The sequence below is a fragment of the Silene latifolia genome, chromosome Y (genome assembly GCF_048544455.1).
Source record: "Silene latifolia isolate original U9 population chromosome Y, ASM4854445v1, whole genome shotgun sequence".
Classification (NCBI taxonomy): Eukaryota; Viridiplantae; Streptophyta; class Magnoliopsida; order Caryophyllales; family Caryophyllaceae; genus Silene; species Silene latifolia.
This window is the reverse complement of record NC_133538.1, coordinates 8,335,286-8,344,090: the sequence shown is the minus strand read 5'-3', so window position 1 is coordinate 8,344,090 and position 8,805 is coordinate 8,335,286. Positions and strand designations below refer to the sequence as shown.

Sequence of the window (8,805 nt, the reverse complement as noted above, 5' to 3'; positions counted from 1 at the left end):
CAGTGTGAAGCTTATGGGCAAAATGAATAAAAGGGTGACCTCTTCCACATGTGTCAACTAACCACGAACCGAATGCATGCAGGTATTAAGAGATCAAGTTCATATTTATGCAAATTTATGTAACATGTCTCATAAGGAGTACTACTCACATCCTAGATAAACTGGTCATGAAGGACACCAGTTATAAGCTCTAAATCTCAGAAAATGATGTAGTTTGCCAAAAATCAAAGTCAAGTCTCAAGTCCAGCAAGAAATTTAACGAAAACTCGTAGAATATGCATATGATTCTACTAATAACATGTCAGTTAGCAAAGCTTAGGCATAAACAGCTGAAAATGCAATGTCATCATTGAAATACTACCGTTCCGACTCGACCTATATGCTAAAATAAACGTGCAATTTTTGAAAAAATTGAAATTTTTCAATTTTTTTGAATTTTCTGTATATATAAGAGAAAATAAACAACAATGCAAGATAAAAATGTAAACGTGAATGCAAGCAAATGAAATGCAACGTAAAACCCTTCCCCAAACCAAATCACACAATGTCCCCATTGTGCAAAATCATGTAATGTAATAAAAGGAAAACGGGAATTTGCGTGAAAATTAATTAAAAAGGACATGAAATGAAGGTCGGAAACTCACAAGACTTTAAGCGCAGCAAAAGGAAACCTCCCCAAACCAGTGTGAGCTAGAAGGTTTCAGTAGCCAGCAGTGCTACCAATAAGTACCTGAAAAGAAGCAAAAGTACCGCGCGTAAATCCGAGAAAACAATTTATTAAACGAAAAATTATGTGTAAAATAAAGAAACGAAAGAAAACAGAAATGAGTCGGAGAATAAAGTGGAGAAAAGACTCCCTCAACTCCGTAAATGGACCAAACACAGCAGGGGAATGGTCGTGAACAGGTACAGCAGCGAACATGGTCGATCGACCACATCACCCAGTCGATCGACCAGAGTGAATAGGGACAGAAGCTCCTGAAACTGTAGTGCTCAGTCGATCGACCATACCGGCTAGTCGATCGACTGAAATACCTGCTGTAACTTTCTGATTTCTTCAATTAGCTCAATAAATTGAGCTATCAAGGTCTATGAACCTGCAAATACACATAATAACGCGCCCAAAATTGCGCAAAACCCAAAGTAACAGTCTAAAGTATTTAAATCCTAAGCAAACTTATTAAAATTGCGAAGTCTCGCGCACAGAAAAACAATAAAAAGTCCAAAAGCAATAAAATGAATGGTTTTTGAAAAAGTCTTAATCAACTAATAGTTGATCAAGAATGGCCATGGAATGGCCCACTTGCTCGGCTTCTGGCTATAAGAAGTAGCATCTACAGTGCTCATCTCCTCAGCTGCACTCCTATCAACTTCAACATCTGCAGAACTCAATGGATCAACAGCTTCAGCATCTCCCCAATCAATAACTTCTTCTGGCTCATCAAAATCCAAGTCGGACTCCGTCACTTTGACTGACTCCTCATTAGGCTCCTCATCAGTGCCATAGCTAAGACATCCTAAACCGCCTCTTTGAATGATTGGCTCTTTCACAGCTGGAGCAACATGCGGCACTTCCTTCCCCAAACCAGCTCTTGCAATATCCAAACAAAAGAATCTTCCTTCAATTTTCTCCCAATCTGGGGCGGAGGTGTAATAGCAGAAACAGGCACAGAGACAGACATATCAGAAAGCACAAAATAAGATTTCTTTTCAGAAACCGTATTACAAGTGACTGGCCACATGGGGTCTTTCTTCTTAACTGTCTCGGCAAAGACAATGGAATGCTTCCCGACTTTGAAGGTTAGAGTCCCTGAACCAACATCTATAACTTCACCAGCAGTGTGCAGAAATGGTCTACCCAATATGATAGGAATGTGGGCATCCTCGGGCATATCTAGTACAACTAAGTCAATAGGGAAAAAGAACTTTCCTATTTGCACAGGAATGTCTTCTAAGACTCCTATAGGCTGGACCGCGGAACGATCAGCCATCTGTACTGTCATGTTGGTAACTGCAAACCTAGTCAATTTCAACTTCCTAGCAAGACTCAAAGGCATGACACTAATACTGGCTCTTAGGTCACACAAGGCCTTCTCAATAGAAAAGGTGCCAATATTACATGGGACTGAAAAACTTCCTAGGTCTTCTAGCTTATGAGGTGAAGTATGAGTTAAATATGAACATGACTCCTCAGTTAGTGCGACAGAATGCACAGTTTCAAGTGACTTCTTTTTAGACAAAATTTGCTTCATAAATTTCATGTAAGCAGGCACTTGATTAACTAATTCAAGAAAAGGAACTTGTACATTCAAACTACGAATAACATTTTCAAATTTGTTGAATGATACCTGTTCCTTCGTCGGCACCAATCTCTTCGGATATGGGGCTATAAGAAGTAACTTAGCCCTCTCCTCTAGGTCTCTCATGCCGGCATCGGTGGATTTAGGCTGAAAATCCACTACCTTCTCTTTGTTGAAGCTCGAACCCTCTTCAGACCGTCTCAAGAATGAGCCATTAATCGTCATCGGATCATATTTCGGAACCGGAACTGACCCATCAGCATTTGGGTCTTGCCTCAATAATTCCGGAGTCGTCGTACCCCGAAACAAGTGGTCCCTCAAGTTATTTGGCATTGGAGGACGAAAAGACTCACCATCAGCAGCGTAGTCAGTCGATCGACCATGCATGTCCGTCGATCGACTGACTTCTACAGAACGAGAGTCGTTTCACTTGGCGGATCGGGTCGATCGATCGGGTATGTCGGTCGATCGATCGATACATCCCCGCCGATCGTCTTTTTCTTGCTATTATTCGTTACAACCTTCTTCTTACTTGGTTCCCCCTCATCTTTTTCAGTGACATCCTCGACCATAGCGGGCCCCTCAAGGGTGGACCCACTCCTCAAAGTAATAGCATTAAGAGCCTCCTTTTGATCCGTCTGCGATGGTAAATGTCCCGGAGCTCGAGTTGCACTCTTGCTAGCCAATTGAGCAATTTGGCTCTCCAACATTTTCATCCCGGCCTCTCTAGCTTGAGACTCTTTCAACAACAAATTTTTCAACTCGGCAAATTCGGAGCCATGGGACTCATTTCTGGCCGAGGAACATCAGAGGCTTTTGATATGGCGCTTTTGCTTATGAGGGGGCACATAATTCTGCTGCTCTTTGCTGCTTGTGGAGGTGGAGTCGGATTTAGGACATTTTGGCTACTCCACCTCAAATTCGGATGGACATTCGGCTCAAAATAAGTGTTTGTCTGCCTATAATGTTGAAAAGCAAAAGACAAGACTCATAGGGAATTTGCAGGTTATGCGAAACATGTCCTTCTCCTCCACATCTCTTGCAGATGAAAGGACCGTCTAAAACAACATTCACATGATAGATCCCTCTTTTTGAAGCTCCTCCCAACTCGTACTTATCAAATCTCGCCGTAAGAGCCTCTAATGCGCTACGAGAAGGATTCAAGACTTCTCCTTTGATTTCCCCTGGAATTTCCATACTCAGCATTATGGGTGGCCAAATCATCAGTAATTTTCCACCCCTTTGTTTCTCCAACATTCTCCTGGAATCTACCATTAGCTGCCGCATCCAGGATAGCCCTCTGATCGTCATAAAGCCCATTATAAAATTGATTGCATAAGCTCCATTTTTCAAACCCATGGTGCGGAATAGTTCACACCATCTTCTTGAAACGGACCCACGCCTCATGAAAATTCTCATCAGGACCCTGTTTAAAGCTCGTGATCTGAGCTCTAATGGCATTTGTCTTTGAGGTAGAGAAATATTTCTTGTAAAATGCTAGGGCCAGCGAATTCCAATCAGTGATCCCGTTAGCAGCTCGATCCAGGTCTCGGTACCACTCCCTTGCAACATCACGAAGAGAGAATATGAACATAGTCTCCTTCACCTGGTCTTGGGTCACACCGGTTGGTGGAGGTATGGAACAGCAGTAGTCAATGAATGTCTCCATATGTTTAGCTGCATCTTCATTTGCAGCTACCCCGATTTGGTTTCTCTCAACCAAGTTGATATAGGACGGTTTCGGCTCGAATTTCCTATCCGTCCCTGGTAATGCGAGTCCCTTATAGAGATTCTCAGCTGTCGGCGCAGAGTGACTGGCTATACTCGCTTCTTCGGCCATGTCTGGAGATGTGACAGTCTCTGCTGAAGAAGTAGAAATAGGTGACTGTTGGGCCCTAAATTATCCTGCCTGACCTGATATAGGCCAGGCAACAGCCAAGGACAACTTCCAGGCAAAAGACATCTGAAACCAGGCATTGATTCAACACGGATAGGCACCAAGCAGGAGTTGATGAAAGACAAGCGAAAGATAACCGGCTGACCCTAAAAAGGAAAAGCACCAGCCACCTGCAGCGACAAATAGGCGGTTGATATATGTTCCCTACAAAAAGGAAGACCAATTCCAGAAAGCTATGATATAGGAAGCAGTCAAAACAACGGCTAATAAAGAGGCAACCACCTCCGGGTAAATAGGGCACATTCCCTATTTACCAGGAAACCCTAAACGGCATAAGAAGGAGGGAGAGATCAACTATAAATAGAAAAGAAGAGAAGATTAGAAGGGACATCAGATATACCCTCACTTTTACTTATATTTTTGTATTCTTAAGCTATATATTCGCTCATCACGCCTTTGATATAACAATACTCTGTCAGGCTATCTAAAACCATAGTAACAATCACTCCTGGCTTGGTGCCCGTGGTTTTTTCCCTTATTCCCAGGGTTTTTCCACGTATAAAAATCTTTGTGTCATTGTTTATTAGTTCATTTTACACTTAATTATACCAATCAGGCGAGTTGTTTGAGTTAGATCACCCTACATATAAATCCTGGCAGACAATCTAGATCAGTAAAAAGCCTGTCAAAACAATTGGCGCCCACCGTGGGGCATCTAACTCAAAAATAATCAAAGCCCACAACCAAATACCACAAAAAACTAAGAAAAGATGGCAGGAGACAACGTTGAGCAACAATTAGTCTGCTGCAAAAACAACAGTTGTTGGAGATGGAACAATTGAAACAAAAAATGATTCAAATTTGAAGCGAAGTGGCAAAATTGAAAGAATCAGAATCCAGCCTAAAAATACAGCTGGGAGAAAAAGCTTCAGGATCAAAGTTGAAAGTCCAGCCTGGCACACCATTCTCCTCAATCATAAGGAACATTGATTTCTCCAATATTGGTACTCCTACTCCATCAAAGTCCAAAGCAGGAGAAGGAACGGACTCAGGAGAACTCCAAAATGAAGAAACCTCATCGATCGGACTAACACGGCCATTATGATGGCTATGCTCCAGAAATCCAAAAACTTCACGAGAGATTTGAAAAGATTCCAGGAGTTCCTACCCCAATTGAAGAAGCAAATCCAGAGAGCTATCTTTGATTCACCTTTGTGGATGAAATAGCAAAAATAGACTGCCAAAGAAATTTGTGATTCCCTCAATGAGAATCTATGATGGAACCACAGATCCACAAAACCATGTTGCCTATTACAAGCAAAGGATGCTGGCAGCATCAATTCCTAGTGAACTACGTCAAGTCTGCATGTGTAAGGGATTTGGAACAACTCTGAACGGACATGCCCTGCAATGGTACATAAACCTGCCAAATGGAAGCATCAAGTCCTTTTCACGACCTGGTCAACTCTTTCAATCATCGGCCACAGCAGCAGGAACTAGAAAAGAGATCCAGTGACTGCATACAGGGTTAAACAAAAGCCTGGAGAATCCATCAGATCCTACATGACAAGATTCAACAAAGAAAAGGTTTCAATCCCCAGATGTGATGTTGGAACAACCGTTGAAGCTTTCAGGCAAGGGCTACCCCGGATGGTGAATTCTACGATGCAATGACCATGAAGCCCTCGTCATACCTTTGAAGATGTCCAAGCATTAGCCATAGGCTATATCAGTCTGGAAGAAGACAAAGGCTACAAGGCGATAATGCGACAACAACTCAGGATATGACAAAACCAACAGAAAAAGCTCTAACCACAGAGGAAGCGGTTCAGGCCATCTCCCTACACGAGACCCGACGGATCGAAGTCAACTATACACATGAACAACGAGGTAACTCCTATACTTATCCTCCCGTCCAGAATATAACTTCTCTGTTGACATTGCAGGATCGATCAAGAGACTTGACCATATGGGAGACATTGTCAAGTGGCCAAAGAAGTCGGACAACCCCAACTCAAGGAAGGACACCATCGGTGGTGCGAATTTCACATGAACATAGGACATACAACGAGAAGAATGCGGGATTACGGAGACAAGTGGCTTACCCGCTAAAGAAAGGATACCGAAAGACTTGATGCCAACAAAGAACAGGGAAGATGATGGAACACGAAAAAACACAGAAAGGCAACAACGTGACTTACCCCCTGCACCACCCATTTATGAAGTCAAATTCATCAATGGAGGATCAGAAATTTGTGGCCTGACCAGCTCAGCTGCAAAGAAAATTGCCAGGGAGTCAAAAATGAAATCTCCTTTTAAACCTATCAATTTACCTCAAATTACTTTTGACGATCTCGATATGCAAGGCATTCGGACCTCCACCATGACAAACCTGGTGATCACCATGCAAATAGGGACTGCACGTGTCATGAGAATCCTGGTAGATGGAGGCAGTTCAGTAAACCTGATCATGCTTGATGTCCTTAAAGCAATGAAGATTGATGAAAGCCAAATCATAAAGAAGTCTAATGTCCTAGTGGGATTCAGTGGAGAAACAAGAAACACACTGGGAGAAATACACCTGCCCACATACGTGGAAGGAGTATCTTCATACGAAAGATTCGGAGTCCTGGATTGCCTGTCATCCTACAATGCCATATTGGGAAGACCATGGATCCACAACGTGAGGGCCATACCCTCCACCTATCACCAATGCATCAAAATACCAACAGAATGGGGAGTAGCAACCATAAAAGGTGAACATAAATCTGCCCAGGAATGCTATACTGAGTCATGAAGCCTTCCAAGGCGGGTAAGTCCTCGCCTAGCAATTACGATACCACTGTCGGGACAACTCATGTGGCGAGAAACCAAAATGGAAACGATCAAGTAATTTTAGACCCGAGTACCCTGACAGGCACGTCATCGGTAGGATCGATGTCCCTGATAATATCAGGCCAGAATTAGTAAATTTTCTTAAAGGTAAATCTATATGTTTTGCCTGGTCACATTTTGATATGACCGGAATAGATGCCAATATTATTACACATAAACTAAATATAGATGAGTCTTATAAGCACATCCAAAGAAAAGAAGAAAGTTTGCATTTGAAAGACATGCTATCACTAATGAAGAAGTAGACAAACTATTGGACATGGGGATGATAAGAGAAGTCATTTACCCTAATCGGCTAGCCAACGTAGTGGTGGTACAAAAGAAGAATGGCAAGTGGAGAGTTTGTGTAGATTACACAGACCTCAATAAAGCTTGCCCAAAAGACCCATTTCCACTCCCACACATAGACGCAATGGTGGATGCTACAAGCAGGCATGAACTCCCGACATTCATGGATGCCTCAAGTGGATTCAACCAAATCAAGATGCACCCATCTCGATCGGGAACATCTTTGCATTTATCACGGAAAGGGGCATATACTGCTACACAGCAATGCCCTTTGGCCTGAAAAATGCAGGGGCAACATACCAACGCCTGGTCAATACAATGTTTAAGGACCAAATAGGAGACACCATGGAAGTCTATATTGATGACATGGTAGTTAAATCAAAGAAAGCTGAAGATCATGTCAGAGACTTGGAGACAGCCTTTAAGATCCTGGAAGAATTCAATATGAAACTTAACCCATCCAAATGCCATTTTGGAGTATCTTCAGGAAAATTCCTAGGTTACATGGTGACCAAAAGAGGAATAGAAGCCAGCCCAGAACAAATAAGAGCCATACTAGAACTGGAATCCCCCAAGTCAGTCAAAGATATTCAAAAACTGACAGGACGAGTTGCAGCCCTGAATAAATTCATTTCCAGATCATCAGTAAGGTGCAAGGCATTCTATGACCTACGCAGGAAGAACAAAGCATTCAAATGGTTGCCTGAACACGAGTCAGCTTTCCAGGAGCTCAAAACATACCTGACTACACCTCCGCTACTTGCCAAACCAGACAAAAGAGAACCCCTGATGGTCTACCTATCTGTCACAGAAACAGCAGCAAGTGGAGTCCTGACCAAAGAAATTGATGGCCAACAGCATCCAGTTTACTATGTAAGTAAAAGTCTCCTAGACGCAGAAACCAGGTATGGCCTACTTGAAAAATATGTACTTGCTTTAGTAATGTCCTGCACTAAACTTCGACCTTATTTTGAAAGTCACCCAATCATTGTAAGAACCAACCTACCTATCAAATCTGTCCTGAGAAAGCCTGAGTTGTCAGGCAGAATGGCAAAATGGTCAGTACAAATCAGCACCTATGATATAACCTTTGAACCCAGGACGGCAATTAAATCTCAGGCACTAGCAGACTTCGTGGCTGAATTCAGTCCTACCCTAGAACCAGACCTCATAAAAGAGGTCAATCTTCTTGACACCCAAAAGACAGACCAGGAATGGACTCTCCATGTAGATGGGGCAACAAATATGAAAGGCACTGGCCTAGGACTAGTCCTAAAGTCACCACAGGGAGACCTAATTGCACAGGCTATTAATTGTGAATTCAAAGCCACGAATAGTGAGGCTGAATATGAAGCCCTGATTGCTGGATTAAAGGTATGTATAGAACTCGGTGTAGCAAATCTCAAGGTAAAAACTGACTCTCTC

At 42.6% G+C, this 8,805-nt stretch overlaps 1 non-coding gene across 1 annotated transcript; it reads left to right on the top strand.

Moving 5' to 3' along the window:
- The first annotated feature begins 3,652 nt into the window (after window positions 1-3,652).
- On the top strand, window positions 3,653-3,759 carry LOC141636798 (small nucleolar RNA R71). Its single transcript, XR_012541383.1, has one exon. It is a non-coding gene; the product is annotated as a small nucleolar RNA R71 (small nucleolar RNA).
- The last annotated feature ends 5,046 nt before the right edge of the window (window positions 3,760-8,805 follow it).